The sequence below is a fragment of the Myxine glutinosa genome, chromosome 2 (assembly GCF_964187855.1).
Source record: "Myxine glutinosa chromosome 2, kmMyxGlut1.1, whole genome shotgun sequence".
In the NCBI taxonomy this organism is placed as follows: domain Eukaryota; kingdom Metazoa; phylum Chordata; class Myxini; order Myxiniformes; family Myxinidae; genus Myxine; species Myxine glutinosa.
Window position 1 is genome coordinate 240,809,178 of NC_136262.1, and position 16,055 is coordinate 240,825,232.

Consider the following 16,055-nt stretch of genomic DNA (forward strand, 5'->3'; position numbering starts at 1 on the left):
AAATGCCCCAATTCGGACCTTCAGGGGGGGGGGATTTGGAATTTCAGAGGCAAGCACCTTACCAGGTGAGGTGCTATAATTGTAGTCGGCTGGGTCACCGGGCGCGAGAGTGTCGAGCTCCGCGCCGGGACGGACTCAGGCAGCCGGGACCATCAACTCCACCTCGTACTGGTCGGGCTAGCAGACCCCAGACACCCCCCGCCCCCCCCCCCGCCAGGGCCCAGGAACCTAGAATGTGCCGGACATACAGGGCCGTGTTCGGCAGTAGGGGATGGTGAAGTGCCCTCATTAACGCGACAGGTCATTTATTGTGGCCAAATTGGTACAGGTAGCTTGACGATTCGGTGCAAAATTGCCGGCGTGGGGATAGACGCCATAGTGGACACAGGAGCTAGCGCCATGATCATCAGCCCCGTGGTCCTTGATTCGAGTGCAGACGGCTGGGATAAAATCCAGCGTCTGGAAAATTATAGTTTGCAGATGGCTACCGGGGTAACGGCCCCGATCATAGGGCGTGGTTTTGTAACCCTCAAGTTAGGGTCGGTTAGGAGGGAAGTAGAAGTTTGGGTGGCGGAGGTGTGCGACCCATGCTTAATAGGGTTGGATTTGTTGACTGCCAGCGGTTGTAAAATCGATTTGTGCCGGGGGACCCGGCAAGTGGGAGTAGAAGAGCTACAATTGGATGGGGTGAGCACGGCCGAGAGAACGGAGCTAGAGGCTTCCGTGGCCGTGACCATCCCTCCGAGGGCCGAGGCCATAGTACCGGCCCGATGGTTAGCTCACCCAACATGACAGGAGTCCTGCGGCCTGGTCGAACCGGTGGCAGCGCAGTCCATCCCGGGTTTAATCGTGGGCCGCACCCTCGTAAAAACGGACGGGCCGGTGGTGGCCGTCCGAGTAATTAATATGAGTGCAGAACCACGCACTATAGTAAGGGGCACGAAGATAGCCGGCTGCACCCCAGTTGACGAAGTCGCGCCAGTGTGGGACGAGAACACCCAGCCGAGCCGGCCCCAGAGGGAGCCTTCAAAAAGTACTAGGAATTGGCCCGATCCCATTTGTGAGATGGTAAATCGAAGTAGTGTCGATTTGGGAGGTACCCAGAGGGAGGCCTTTTACAAATTAATTGAATCCCATTTGGATATCTTCTCCTTGTCCTCCGAGGATATTGGACGTACGGGCCTGGTGAAACATCAGATCCACACCGGTGAGGCCCGGCCTATTCGTCAGCCCGCCCGACGGCTCCCTTGGAGCAAGAGGGAGGAAGCTGATGAACAGGTAGACAAGATGCTCAATTCAGGTATCATTGAGCCCTCGGGAAGTCCTTGGATGTCACCTGTTGTGCTGGTCAAAAAGAAAGATGGGACCACGCGTTTCTGCGTGGACTATCGCCAGCTGAACAACGTGACACTCAAGGACTCATATCACCTGCCAAGAATTGATGACACCCTCGATGCCGTTGCGGGCTCAAATTGGTTCTCAACCTTGGACCTCAAGAGTGGGTATTGGCAGGTGGAGATGGATAGGGCAGGGAAGGAGAAAACGGCATTTTCCACAGGTAAGGGGCTGTATCAGTTCACTGTGATGCCGTTTGGTTTGTGTAACGCCCCCGCCACCTTTGAACGATTGATGGAGCATGTACTGGGCGGCATGCCATGGCAATCATGCCTGATGTTCCTGGATGACGTCCTGGTGCATGCTAAAACATTCCCCCAGGCAATAGCTAATTTGGACCAGGTGTTTGGGTGCCTTAGACAGGCAGGGCTGAAATTGAGTCCAAGTAAATGTACTTTGTTTGCTAGAGAGGTGGTCTATTTAGGTCACGTTATCGGTCGCGAGGGGGTAAAAACAGACCCAGGCAAAATTACAGCGGTGGAGGAGTGGACCGCACCACGTACCATCAAGGAGGTGCAGGGATTTTTGGGACTCTGCTCCTACTACCGGCGTTTTTTGGCAAAATTTGCAGAGTTGGCCCGGCCCCTTCACCGGCTTACGGAGAAGGGGACGAGATTTAATTGGACAAGGGAGTGCCAAGAGGCCTTCCTAGCATTGAAGGGGTGTTTGACATCCGCACCCGTTCTAGCTTACCCCACTAGTGACGGGACATTTACCCTGGACACGGATGCAAGCCAGCAAGGATTGGGTGCAGTTTTGTCTCAGACACAGGATGCCGTGGAGAGGGTGATCGCGTATAATAGTCGGGCCATGAGTAGGCCGGAACGAAATTATTGCGTCACTCGCAAAGAGTTATTGGCCATGCTGGCTGCCATGAGCCATTTACACCTGTACTTGTATGGGCGGAAATTTCTGGTTCGAACTGACCATTCCTCCTTGCAATGGCTCCTTCGGTTCAAGGAACCAGAGGGCCAAATTGCAAGGTGGTTGGAAAAGTTGCAGCAGTGCGATTTCAGTGTGACTCATAGGGCCGGGAAGGCCCATGGGAATGCCGATGCACTCTCTCGGCGTCCTTGTTTGGGGGAAAACTGCAAATTTTGTGCGAGACACGAGGAGAGGAAGCAATTGGGTGATTCCACCCCTACCCTCGTAGTCCATGCAACCCGGGTGAGAGGGCCAATTTTGCCACTAACCGCAGATGAAGAATTTGGAACTTTGGCTTGGAGCACGGCCCAGCGGGAGGATCCCGTCCTGGGACCGGTGTAGGAATGGGTCCGATTGGGACAAAGACCTAATGGGGAAGAGGTCACCCCCCTCGGGGCACCAACAAAGGCATACTGGGCTCAGTGGCAGACCCTGGAATTGAAAGATAACATCTTGTATCGCAAGTGGGTGGAGGTTCCCTCTGAGAGAACTTCCTGGCTGGTGATAGTCCCTGACAAATTTAAGAACATCATATTACAGCAGGTGCATGGTACCCGCTCCGGCAGCCATTTGGGCAGGACAAAGACAACATCTCGCATCCGCCGGAGGTTCTATTGGGTAAATATGGGGCGCGACATACAGGACTGGTGTCGGAGATGCGACGCCTGTACTGCTAAAAAGGGACCAGCACGGAGGATGAGGGCCCCTCTTAATTACACCAGGTGGGGGCCCCCCTTGAGCGGGTGGCTATGGATATTCTAGGACCACTACCCCGCACCCGCCAAGGTAACAAGTACATCCTCGTTGTAATGGACTATTTCACCAAGTGGCCGGAGGCCTATGCCCTCCCCAACCAAGAAGCCGGGGTGGTAGCACAGGCCTTCGTGGAAGGATTTCTATGTCAGCATGGGATTCCACAGGAGCTGCACACCGACCAGGGTCGAAATTTTGAAAGTCAATTGCTAAAAGATGTGTGCAGACTCCTGTCAATTAGAAAGACAAGGACAACGCCCTTGCGGCCACAATCTGACGGGATGGTGGAACGGTTCAATCGAACATTGATCCAACAACTGGCATTGTTCACCACCACCCGTCAGGATGACTGGGACGAACATCTCCCGTATTTGTTAATGGCCTACCGAACCAGCCAGCACGGGGCCACCGCATGCAGTCCGGCGTTGCTTATGTATTGGCGGGAGTTGCGGGCTCTCGCCGACTTGCTATGCGGTCCTGTGCCAGACACCACGGATATCCCGCCGAGGGAGGGCTATGCACGTCACTTAGAAGAAGGCATGGAGAGGTTCCATGCCTTCGCCAGCCGCCAGCCCCAGCTGGCGGGGGCCAAGATGAAGCGCAGGTATGACCACCGGAGCCAGGGGAGTCAGTATGCTCCGGGGATGAAGATTTGGTTCTTCAATCCCCGGAGGCGGAAGAGTAGGTGCCCAAAACTCACCTCTCCCTGGCAAGGCCCGGGGGTCGTCCTGTCGCAAGTCTGTGACATGGTCGTTAAGATCAAAATGGGGCCACGAGCCCTCCCTCGGATCGTGCACACCGACCGGTTAAGACCCGACACCGGTGAGCAGGCGCCCTCGTGGATCACCTCGGCTTTAGATGCTGAGGTGGGACCCAGTACCTCTAACGATGGGGGCTCGTAGTGCGAGAGGACTGGGGGTGATAGTGGGAGATGCCCGAGGTGGAGGGATGGTGGCTCTACCTCCACTATTTGGGCAGAGGAGCTTTCGTTTTATGGGGTTTGGCAGTGAAAACTAGCCCGGGAGGGTTAGGATAATGTTAGGATTTAGAAAGATGACTATAGGTGACCAAGATTTAAATAGTGACAATTGTACAAGTAGTGGGGACGTAGAGTAGAGTAGATGGATGTTAACGACGAGGGAGTGCTTAGTATATGGGATGATGGGGAGCACCAGTATTAGAAGGGAGTAGTTAGATTAGACGATGCTGTGTGTGTGAGCAGGAGGTTTTGAATGAAATGAGGAATTGTGTATGAGAATCTTTGTGGTGAGGGTGATGAAGTGAGGCAATGCTCGAGAGAGATGTGTGTGTGTGTGTAAAAGTGGAATAAATGGTCTGGAATGCATGGTGTGGAGTGGGAGTGTGGAATACGTGGAGTGGAGTGTATGGTGTGAAGGAGTGGATGGGGGAAGGATGGAACCCTTCACGAGTACCTGGGGAGGGTAGATTAAAGTTAGGTAGAGGGAGTAGGTAAATTGTGGTTGGATATTGACATCTGTGGTGCTGAAAGTAGCAGAGTACTGCTTGATTGGTGCATGAGTAAAGTGGAATGGCTGGGCGTGTGGCCTGTTAGTGAGTGTGGTTGGTTGAGCACTCCGCCACTGGTAGTCTGTCGGCCAGGTGAGGCCACAGGTAGGCTCTGGGAGCTAGGTAGTAGAGTTCAGTGGGGCCCGTGGATCCCGAGAGAGGACCCGGGTAGCCCGATGCCAGAGGGGGCATTCGTGGGGTAAGGGAGCCAGAGGGCCTTCCCCAGGTTAGGGTGAAGGAGCTAGGTAAGCTCGGGTGGCAACTGCAGTGGCGGAGGTGTGCAGGTGAGCGGACCCGCTGGTGAGCCACACGACCCAGCCCTGAAATTGTGCAAGGGCACAGGTAGAAAAATCGGGGGAGTGAGACCCCAAATTGGTGAGCACCACAGTTTGGTCAATGGGAATTGGTTTCTAGAACCGCATAGTTTAATGATGGCCAATGGATTGGCAGGGTAAGACCCCGGGTAGTTTAACTGTGTTAATGTCATTTAGGAAATAGCTAGGATGAAAATCTCTTCGCACCATCTGCATCCACTCACCTAGGTGATAAGACTCCACACCAGATTTTGTGCAAATGTTTGGAAATGTAAGACGCATCATGACGGGGTGAGGCATTGTTTGATATTCCATCTCTTCCTCCTTAGGAGGGATTGATGATGAATTTGGTTTAGAGGGGAGATATGGGGGACGAGACGTAGAGACGGATTTGTAAAGTGTGTAAATACGGGGTGGGGGCAAGGGTAGAGTAGGTGACATGGGGGGTGACGAAAGTTTAGGGACGAGCTTTCTCGGCTCGCTCTCCCGCGCCCCTCATCTTGCATTGCTTTGTATTGATGTGTACCCTTGCGCCCCTGCCCACTGATCTGCTTGTCCTTCCTTGCCCACTCATGGACCCTTGTTCTTTTGTGCCCGAGGGAAGTGTGCAGGTGCTGCGAGTTGTGCGCCCGCACCTTTGCTGCCTCCTGCCTGCACTGATGCACCATATGGACCACACGTTCTGTGGCCTAGCACCACCTTATGGACCACACGTTCTGTGGCCTGGCGTCTCTGCTGGGACCGACCATTGTTGCAAGCGGTGTCTGCCTTGCGGACTACTGTTTTAAAGTGGCACCCATGCCCAGCAGTGGACCACCAGAGTTGGCCCTGCCGGCCAGATCAATAATAAAAAGCGGACGCGGTTTGTGCCCTTTCTTATTAAAATTAACATCAAGCAAGAAGATCAAGACAACCAGAAACAGCGGACCAGCAGAGCAGAGAAGCAGAAGACATCATTGCTGATTTTTAAAATGTTTGTTTTGTGCATTTTGGTGATGGTGCTTTTATGGTGCTTTTGGTGAATTCCCTTATTATGGTGCCTTTTGTTTATTGGTGCATATGGGTATGGTGTATCGGTGCAGTGCAGTGCAATGACTTTCCTCTTATCAAGATGTCTCTGCTTTTTCCCACAAAAGACAGGTCCTGGATGTAGTTGTAAATATTTAGTAGTGTTTTTGTAAATAATGCTCCCCAGCGGCTAAATGTTTAGTTTCAGAACCATTCCGCAATTCGGTTAATTGTGGGTGTGAGTCGGTTAGATAGGATGCAACGCAGCAGGCGGGACATATTTAGTGTTAAAACTGTCGCACTCAGGGTGAGGTTAAAAGTAGAGGGTAACCACACCTAAGTGTCACATTAAGTTAAAAGATAGTTTCCTTGGGCTTTGGCTCGGGTGGAGCATGGAAAAAGGGAGGGTGCAGTGTTGCGGTTTTAGAACCACACTTTTGTAAATAATAACTCTTGTAAATATGAAGGTAAAGGTTAAAGGTTGCACCCTTAGTTAGTCCACAGCAACACGTAGGCCACCTTAGAAATTACAGTTATTTCCTTATTATGTGTATTAGATAAGGCTGTGTTTCCAATAGTTGATTCTGCGTTGCATCAATCAAATAAGGAGTAGGCCCTTTTGTTCATTTTGCGACCTCTCCCCAAATTCTGTTACGCGCCTTGGTTAGCGTTCGCACAGGCGCCTCCATTGACCATGCGGTCGGCTCGAGGAAGAAGGGGGCGGAGCGCCACGAACAAGGTGTGGCCACGTCAACTCACCATCAAATGCGTGGCTGGTAAGCCCCCACCAGCCAACCAGGGCTGATGAAATATCACTGGTGGGTGTGGCTTGATGAAGCGTGGAGTGATCTTAAAGTGCGATATATAAGCGCGAGCGCAAAGCCCTTACACAGGACTGCGCGGAGACGGCTGGTTGGAAAGGACTTTTTGGAGGCGCGTCTATTGTGAGGAACTGCTTTTGATACAGAGCGCACATTGGAAAAGGGGGGACTCACTCGCTGGCGCTGAATGAGAATTGGAGAGAGAGAGAGAGAGAGAGAGAGAGAGAGAGAGCGTTTAGCATGACCGTCCATCTGTGACATACTATAAAGGACACAAGCCTTCCCCCACCCCCCCCCCCTCCATATGTAAGGTCCGCTCGCGTTGAACGATACGCGCGAAGCTGCCTGCCGGGTTTTCACCCACGGAACCGGAGCCTCACCTGGAGCCTGGACCCCATCGCCTGGACCATCTGCCTGGACCTTCCACCCTACCAGCTGCAATCCCGTGTGAGTGTGTATGTTTGTCTGGGGTTGTAAGTTAAGACTGTGTAGTTAAGCCTGCCCTGTGTCCTGCTTCTTCTTCTTCTTCTTGTACATTCTTTCCTTTCCTCTTCTTTTTGGTTGTAAATAAATTCACCTTGTTCTTTCTTGGTTTTTCCCTGATCCGATCGCATCCGTCTTTTCTTTCAATGGAGTACCTGTGGCATGATTTTGGAACCGCTAGAATCGGGTTTAGTCTCTTGGTTAATGGCTCGGGCCGAGGATTGCTAACCGCTCGGCATTATCCATTATATCCGTGGTTCGAGCGGGAGTTATTCCCTCATTTCCGGCGGGCGTTAGTACTTAGGTAGCAGCGAACCCATAGGCCTAGCAAACCCTACCTAACGCCATGCCGGGAAGGACGTTATAGCTTCCCAGGACTCGGGACGGCCAGCTTAAAAGGCAAGGGGATTAACCCCCCCTTGATAAGGGGAGCGCCGACCCCTGAGATCTGCAACTACATATATATGATAATAGCGAATGAGTAATTAGGTAATAGCGAATTCCTAGTCCTAAAACCCTATGTCGCGCTGTCCGGGAAAGATGTCATAGGTCCCGGGTCCCATAGGTCCCGTCATAGGTCCCGTCATAGGCAACCTGAGATCCGCAACTATTCAAAACACACCTGGTCACAAGTGTGCTGCACTGACCGGGTCCTCAGTCGAGGTCCTCAGCATCATCCCGTTTCGGCCCTTCAACCTCGATATGGTCAGCTAAGGTGAGGGGGAGGGGGAGGGGGAGGGGGGAGGGGGCGAGGGGTGGAGGGGAGGGGGGAGGGGAGGGGTGGTGGGTGAGGGATGGGAGGGGGAGGGGAGGGGGAGGTGGAGGGGGGAGGGGGGGAGGGGGGGGAAGGGGGGAGCGGGGGGAAGGGGGGAGGGGGGGAAGAGGGGAGGGGGTGGAGGGTGAGGGATGGGAGGGGGAGGGGAGGGGGAAGGGGGGGAGGGGGGAGGGGGGAGGTTACATTACACCGATTTACATTGAAAACTGCTGAAATATGTACGCAACTTCAACTTAGCACAGTTTAGTAAATACTCGAGATAAATCCATGCAGTAAAAGATTGCTGAGAGTTGCTAAGACCTACGACTTAGAAATTCCACCTGGACACACTTCAGGGGGCACTTTAAAAGGGGAGATGTGCTTATTCTTTCTAAAAAATATTTTAGGTGTGGTATAGACACGATATTTGCAAGCATCGATTTCAAAAATCGAGCAAATATGGTAAATATTACTCACGTGAAACCAGGATCCGTCTCGGTGGTAGCCATGAGTGTGTAGATGTCACATGATCAGTCATGAAGAGTGGTTAAGTCCAAAATATGACAAACCATGGCATAAAAACGATTTGCCCGCAAAGCATTGCACTGCAACGGCGGTCACAGAGTGCCATGCACAGCGTGACGTAAGTAGTGCGCGCAGCGCCCCTGGCGGAATTACCGGTCCCTATCAGACATTTAATTCATATCGCACAAAATCGACAAAAATCGACACAAAACACGATCGCTTTTCGCTCTGAATTACGTGCAAACGTGTGACGGAAATCACCATCGCCCACCATCGAATGCCAACCAAGATGGCGCCCGGTAACTGCATCTCCACCTATGTGGAGTGAATGGCAATGGTCACATCACGTGATCGCTCTGAGCGAATCAGTCTAGCGGCGGGGATGGAACATCACGTGATCGCTCTGAGCGAATCAGTCTAGCGGCGGGGATGGAACATCACGTGATCGCTCTGAGCGAATCAGCGAGCTGTTCTGACACCGGCTGAGATTAGCGGGTACTTCGCTGAAATGCGCTGAGGTAAATATGAATAGAAAATATGGATCGTCAAATATTTTGAGGTCGGCCATGTTCGTCCCAGGCTCAATGGCCATGTTTATGCCAAATATCAAGCACGTGAGCCTCTCCGTTTCGGAGTCTATCGGTAACATTACACACACACACACACACACACACACACACACACACACACACACACACACACACACACACACACAAACTGTTTTATATATATATATATATATATATATATATATATATATATATATATATATATATATATATATATATATCTATCTATCTATCTATATATATATATCTATATATATATATATATATATATATATCTATATATATATATATATATATATATATATATATATATATATATATATATATATATATATATATATATATATTGTTGCGGATCTCAGCGCCGGCCTTTTCCCCTTACCAAGGGGAGATTAGTCCCCTCATCTTTGACTAGCCGATGGGACCCGGGACCTATGACGTCTTTCCCGGACAGTGCGAAATAGGGTTTTAGGACTAGGAATTCGCTATTACCTAATTACTCACGCTGCCCAGAAACGAGGAAATAAGCCCCGCCCGAATCACGTGTGTTGGTGGATACGCTGAGCGGTAGCGAACCCGTGACCCGAGCCGTTATCAATTACTCGCCTTCCTCCCCTCAAACCGTGCCGTTTGCCTCTTTCGCCAAGGCACGGCACCGACCATACAGGGCGGGGTCAGGCCCGAATTGTGCACGCTGCCGCGGCAACGATCCCCGCCGGCTCCCGCAGCACACAAAGCACACCACGCTCCGAGAGCTCACGTCGGCTATTCGTCGCGCTAAACGTTGCCCCGGTCTGCGTCGATGCCCGAGTCGCATTCTCACATCCACACGCGACCCGTTCCTCACTCGCACAACGCGGCGCTCCAGCGCCTCTCATACACCCCATGCATTCCATCACCACACGCTCTCGTGCACACCACCCAGGCACACTCACGCCGCTCGCACACTCCATTATCACACACTCCTCTGATACACACTCCATAACACACCTGGCCATCGCACACCCTCGCGTACACTCTCCCGTTACATCCTCTGTAACACCCACGGGTGTGCACTCCTGCACATACCCAATCAGCGCACACTTACCCACGGGTGTGCAATCTCCTGTCGCACACCCAATCACGTGCTCTGGTGTGCATCCCCGCACACGCTCCTCGACCATCTCACACTCTGTGTTGCACTCTTCACACATACACTCCGTTGTGCATTCACTCTCACTCTCGGTTTCACACTCGCGCTTCGGTGCCGTTCGCACACGCGCGCCATTCACTTTCACATATCGCACCACGGACCTTCCACGAGCGCCCGAGTGACGTCCGGATCCCAAGCGCGCGAAAAATATTTTCGCACCAAACACTTTCGTGCCATACATTTTTGCGCCATACACAACCCTACTCACCTTTGGGATTCTCCTCTCCAACTGCACCTGCAAACTTTCATTGAGGTTAGGCAGCACGACATCACAATGTGAATGCAGACTTTGAGTACATTCCATTTCTTCCCTCGATTTAATCTCTGATTCTGCCGTCTCTTCGTCCCCAATTTCAATTATGATTTATTTTTCTTTATTAAGCTCGACGACCGCTGGCGCACATAAAAGAAAACTTTCCAATTCGGCGGCCGTCGGCTTTTCCACACCCCGAGTGGCGATTTCTACCACTTAACTGCGCTTTTCTCCACCTCGCTTTCCACGCGTTCCTCACATCGTGCTACCCCGTCACGTACCAATGCGCCTTTCCCGCTCGACCTGCGCCTTATGTCCTTCCCCATTTCTTTTATTTGGCCACCTATCCTGTTTCCAAACCCCAATAACCCATCTTTCATTTCCTTCATTTCCTCATCCATGTTGTTTTCCAATTCGTGTTTTAACTCTTTCAATTCCCGGGTGGATTTGTTACTTTGGGCGTCCATTTTGTTTTCCAAATTATTTAACCCATCTTGCATTTCTTTCATGTGGCCACCCATTCTTTCGGTCAACTCGCACCTGCTACCCCTTACCTCGTCCCTTATTTCTTTCATTTCCCTGCTTCTTTTTTCATTATCGCACTTTGACTCCGCCATATATTCGCTGAACCGTGCCATGAACTGCTGCAGGTCAAAGCCTGTTGGTACTAGTCTACTTGCCAGCAATGTGAACCCGGTAATGTTGAGTACCCCAAAGTTTTAAGATAGAAATGTACAGTATGGGTCCCCAGCACTTAGAAACTGCCGGATGCTAACTTGCATATGTTGGGCAATTAGCAAAATTAGCATCAATAGCATTAACCCTATCAAACATAGGCCTGGGACACTGAAATTTCTGTTTCGCTCTATTGCTCCACTTTTATTCACAGGTATTAGAGGTAACAAAGGCAAGTACCATACCAAACTAGAATAATATGACTATGGGTAAATAATATCCTCAAAATTAAAACACAAGTATACCCAAAATTATCAGAGCTGAAAAATATGTGCACGAGTTACACAACATAAAACTTCCATCAAGAAAGAGCGTCTTGCACTTCTACTACTCTGCACTGTTATAAAGCATATCCTCATCATAAAACTCATCCTCATCGTCTTCATCTTCTTCTCCTGACTACATTCTTGTCATATTGCTCTTCTTGCTGTGAGTGTGTGAGTGTGTTGCAACATGTACTATCAGAGCCTTTGCAGAAGCAGTAGCTGGTACAGGCCAGGCCTGCAGCTACGCAGCTGCACTTAGCTGTTAAACAGGGCTTTAACACAGCTTTGCAGCTACAGCTGATCATTTCCAACACGGCAGGAGGAGCAACGGGGCTTGCATCCAGGATGGGCATGATGACTTCCTCTCCCTTCTCGCCTATCTTCTTATTCCATCCAAACTCTGTTATGTCCACAGCTGGTGGGTCAGGGCAGTCTGCTGCTTTCCAAAGCAGCACCTGTAGATGGGCATGCCGTCCATGGAGGAGAGCGTTGCGCTCTGTAGGAGGCAGTGTCTTCAGTGCTGGGGGGGTTTTGCACTTTCGGTAGATGTCGTATCTGGCGACGTTCAGAGATGCCGACTCCCTCTCGTTGTACAGAGCCAGGAAGAAACCACTCACTGCCTCTGTAATCTGTAAATCCGTAGCTCCCTCCTCTCCGATGAAGTGAAGCAGGTCACCAGGTACTACTCTCATGGCCTTGAGTGCGGACACCTTCCCTTTCCCCACGGGATAGGAGGTGGTGTCACATCCGGAGAGAGCATGCATAGCCAGGATGGAGCGAGACTGCTCACCGAGATTCTCTACTGTCGAATTGATGTTGAGAATCGTGCCATCCCATCTCTCCATCTCCAGGTTACATGTGATACCCACCTTCCAGCACCAATAGACCATGAGTACGAAAACATCAGTGTCGTCGCTGAGAATGCGGACAGTTTCAGCTCCGCGACTGGCTGCATCCAACATGTATGAGATGAGGGAGACGTCAGCCTCGTCATGAGTGACAATACTGTCTGCTTTGCTGACCATCTTGATGTGATCTCCTATGCTGTGTGTGCACAGGAGCTCACCCAGTCTCCGTTTGTTTGTCTTGTTCTTCATCACTTTGTCGCGGCTAGGTAGAGGGGTTGTCAGTGAGAGTCGGTACTCTGTTGAGCTCTCCCCAGCTCTTCTCTGCCTCTCGTGGTCTTTGGCAGAGACTTGCTCATACCGGTCAAAGATAACAAATGTTGCGGTGATGTAGCGATTAAGCCGGCGCCCCATGCTGGCTGCGAGGTCAGCCACAGTGCCTGACGATGGCCACACCACGTGGTAGATGAGCTGCGATGCATCAACGAGTACAACATGTGGTGGGTGGGGATTGGGGGCAAGGATTCCAAGACGCTGGACGATCACAGACCTGTTACCCTTCCTGAGGCATCCATACTCATCGATGATGGATGCAGGGACCGGGCCGAGCTCGTAGTCAAAGAGGGCAGAGAGCTCGATTCTTCTCTTGCTCCCCACCACCAGCAGCCGAGCAAACAACGCCTCAAGGTCACATATGATCTTCGCATTGACCTTCACTCTTTTTTTGGTGAATGTCATTGTCACCACCTTATTTGAGATGGGCGCATGAAATCTCTCAGGAAGTGATGAAGAGAACAGTGTGCTCATGTCCTGTCCGATCTTCAATGCATCTTGCACATTCACCTTTTCATCTGCCACCTGGCCATTTATGATATGGTGGAGGGTCGCGGTCTCTATGGTGAGTGGATGGGAGTTTTCCTGTAGCACTCTCAGGATTTTAGCCCGGTCCTCCGCGTCCAATTCCCGCCGTCCTTTACCCTCTTCTTTGTGTCTGTTGGGCTTCATTGTCTTATCCGGTGCTTCAGCATCGTCGTAAATCTCATCCAATGACTTGGAGAGATAGGAGCAGATGCCGAAAGATTGGATCCACACGGCGACCTGCTCAGGGTTGGTGGAGATGCCCTTCATGCCTCCTACTCCCTTCCCTTGCTTGATGCATGTCTGCTCCCCAAACATGTCTCCACTCACTGCAGCTGCACCATCAGAGTGGCGGCACACATGGCTTCCAGCGTAAAGGTCATCCTTGGCAGTAGCAGGAAGGTACTGCATGTCACGCAGATGCCATGTGATCCATCTTGCGTAGTGGTGATGACCGGCAGCAAAGGAATAGGGCAGCATCTCTTCAAGGCAGTGTTGTTGCAGCATCCAATCACCCTTTCTTTCTGCTCGCCAGAACCTGTGAGCTATTAGGGTAGGGGTGATGAAACAATCCACCCATAGCCGGCCTGTGGGGTTCTCTCTGGCTTTCTCCAGGAATGCCGTTATCTGCTCGTGAGGCTTCTCTCCCTCCTCTAAGAAGTCATGAAGAAGAGCAAACACAACCATACGGAAGGCTCGCATAGCCTTGGGCCAGGCCTTCCCGTTGAAGATGGATTTTAGGCCTCCAAATGATGCACCGACTAGCTCCTCCACACCTGTTGAATTCATCAGTTGTCCGATTGAGCCGATGAATGACATGAGAGTGTGCATCATCCCAGGTCTGAGAACCACTGATGACCATCGCTGCAGATCACTCCACTTGATCAGGCAAGCGATCACGTACAGCTGCATGTCAAACGTGATATGACTGTGGCTCATGCCAAGCTGCCTCAGTGATGTGTCTAAGTAGGCAATGGTACTGAGCACTGTATCAGGGTGGGCAGGGGGCGAGTCAAGCAGTGGTCCAAAGACACTTATCCAGGTTACAATCTGTTCAAATAAACACTAACATTGAAACTGTAGCTCAACATGAGAGTAGGGGCACTAACCGCGCAAACAAATGTTGGGTGAAAAAAAATCCACGGCTTTTACATCCCTTTTTCACATGAAATTTTGATCGCAGGAAATTTTTATAAGAACACTCACGGAAAGCATATCTGTCTAAGTGTATTATGTCCAAATTTCATACGGATCCTTCAAATAGTTTGCTCACACGAAGCATTCAAACGGAGCAATAGAGCGAAACAGAAATTTCAGTGTCCCAGGCCTATGTTTGATAGGGTTAATGCTATTAATGCTAATTTTGCTAATTGCCCAACATATGCAAGTCAGCATCCGGCAGTTTCTAAGTGCTGGGGACCCATACTGTACATTTCTAACTTAAAACGTTGGGGTACTCAACATTTCCGGGTTCACAAGAGGGCTCTATAGGCTTGGCAAGTAGACTATACAGCAGGATCAGCTACCGCTGCCATGTGCGCGGCGCCGCCATTTTCTTCGCCTGCCACCCCTACTGCTGCACCCTCATCAATGCTCTCCTCCATTTCTCCCAATTCTTCCCAGGGGTCCTGGGTTGATTCTAACTCCTCCTCTACCTCCTCATTTACCCCCACTGGCATAAGAGCGTCTTGGTTATCCATGGCACAATTTTTAATTTGGATGTTATATTAAATTTCGGCCGCTCGTAATTTTGAGTGCATTAGCGCACTTTGGGTCCAATCCCACTCCCCTGACACCAAATGTTGCGGATCTCAGTGCTAGCCTTTCCCCTTACCAAGGGGGGATTAGTCCCCTTGTCTTTCACCAGCCGACGGGACCCGGGACCGATGACGTCCTTCCCGGACAGCGTTAGGTTGGGTTTTAGGACTAGGGATTCGCTATTACCTAAGTACTAACGCCGCCCAGAAACGAGGAAATAAGCCCCGCCCGAATCATGGGTGTTAGTGGAAACGCCGAGTGGTAGCGACCTGTGACCCGAGCCGTTAGCAATGACTAACCCGATCCAGGCGGTTCGTAATCGTGCCACGCTTACCCAATGATGGAAATGACTGAAACAGTCGGATTTGGAAGAAAGGAATAACAGAATTTATTTACACTTTGTACAATCAAGAAGAAGAAGAAGAATACACAGTGCAGCCTTATACAGTCTTAACTTATCCCTGGACAAACGGGCCCGTTCACACACAGACACACTCACACGGGGTTGCAGATGAACAGGTCGATGGTCCAGGAATGGCATCCAGGCAGCTCGTTCTCCGGTCCCCAACGCACACCACAAAGAAGATGGAACAGACGGCAGGAGCTCTCCGCGTGTCGTTGGCGCACGGGAATTATATGCGAGGCGAACGGTAAGGCTGGCTGGGTGGTTACACTTGCAGCCACGGCCGCGTACGTAATAACCGGACCGGCGCTATATGCGCTCCCAATACGAATTTGTATGCGCTCCGAATACAAGTTCATATGCAAGGTGCAATTCCTTCCAGTTCTTTACACACTGCTCTCCTGCAGAAGTCCTCCTCAAGTCCTCTTACAGCGCGCTCTCCCATTAAGTCCTTCAGCGAGTGAGTCCTTTACAATAAACCGAAAATTCCTTCCAGTCCTCATACGGGCAGTCTTCTCCAGCTCAACTAGTCCTGTTCACGGGCTTTGTGCGTGCGCTTATATAGCGCAGCCCAGCGAACCCTATGGAACTTGCCAGCCGCGCCCTTACCACGCCCCTCACGCCATGGCCTTAGAGCCCTGATTGGTTATGGCTCTTACCGTTGCTGTCTCC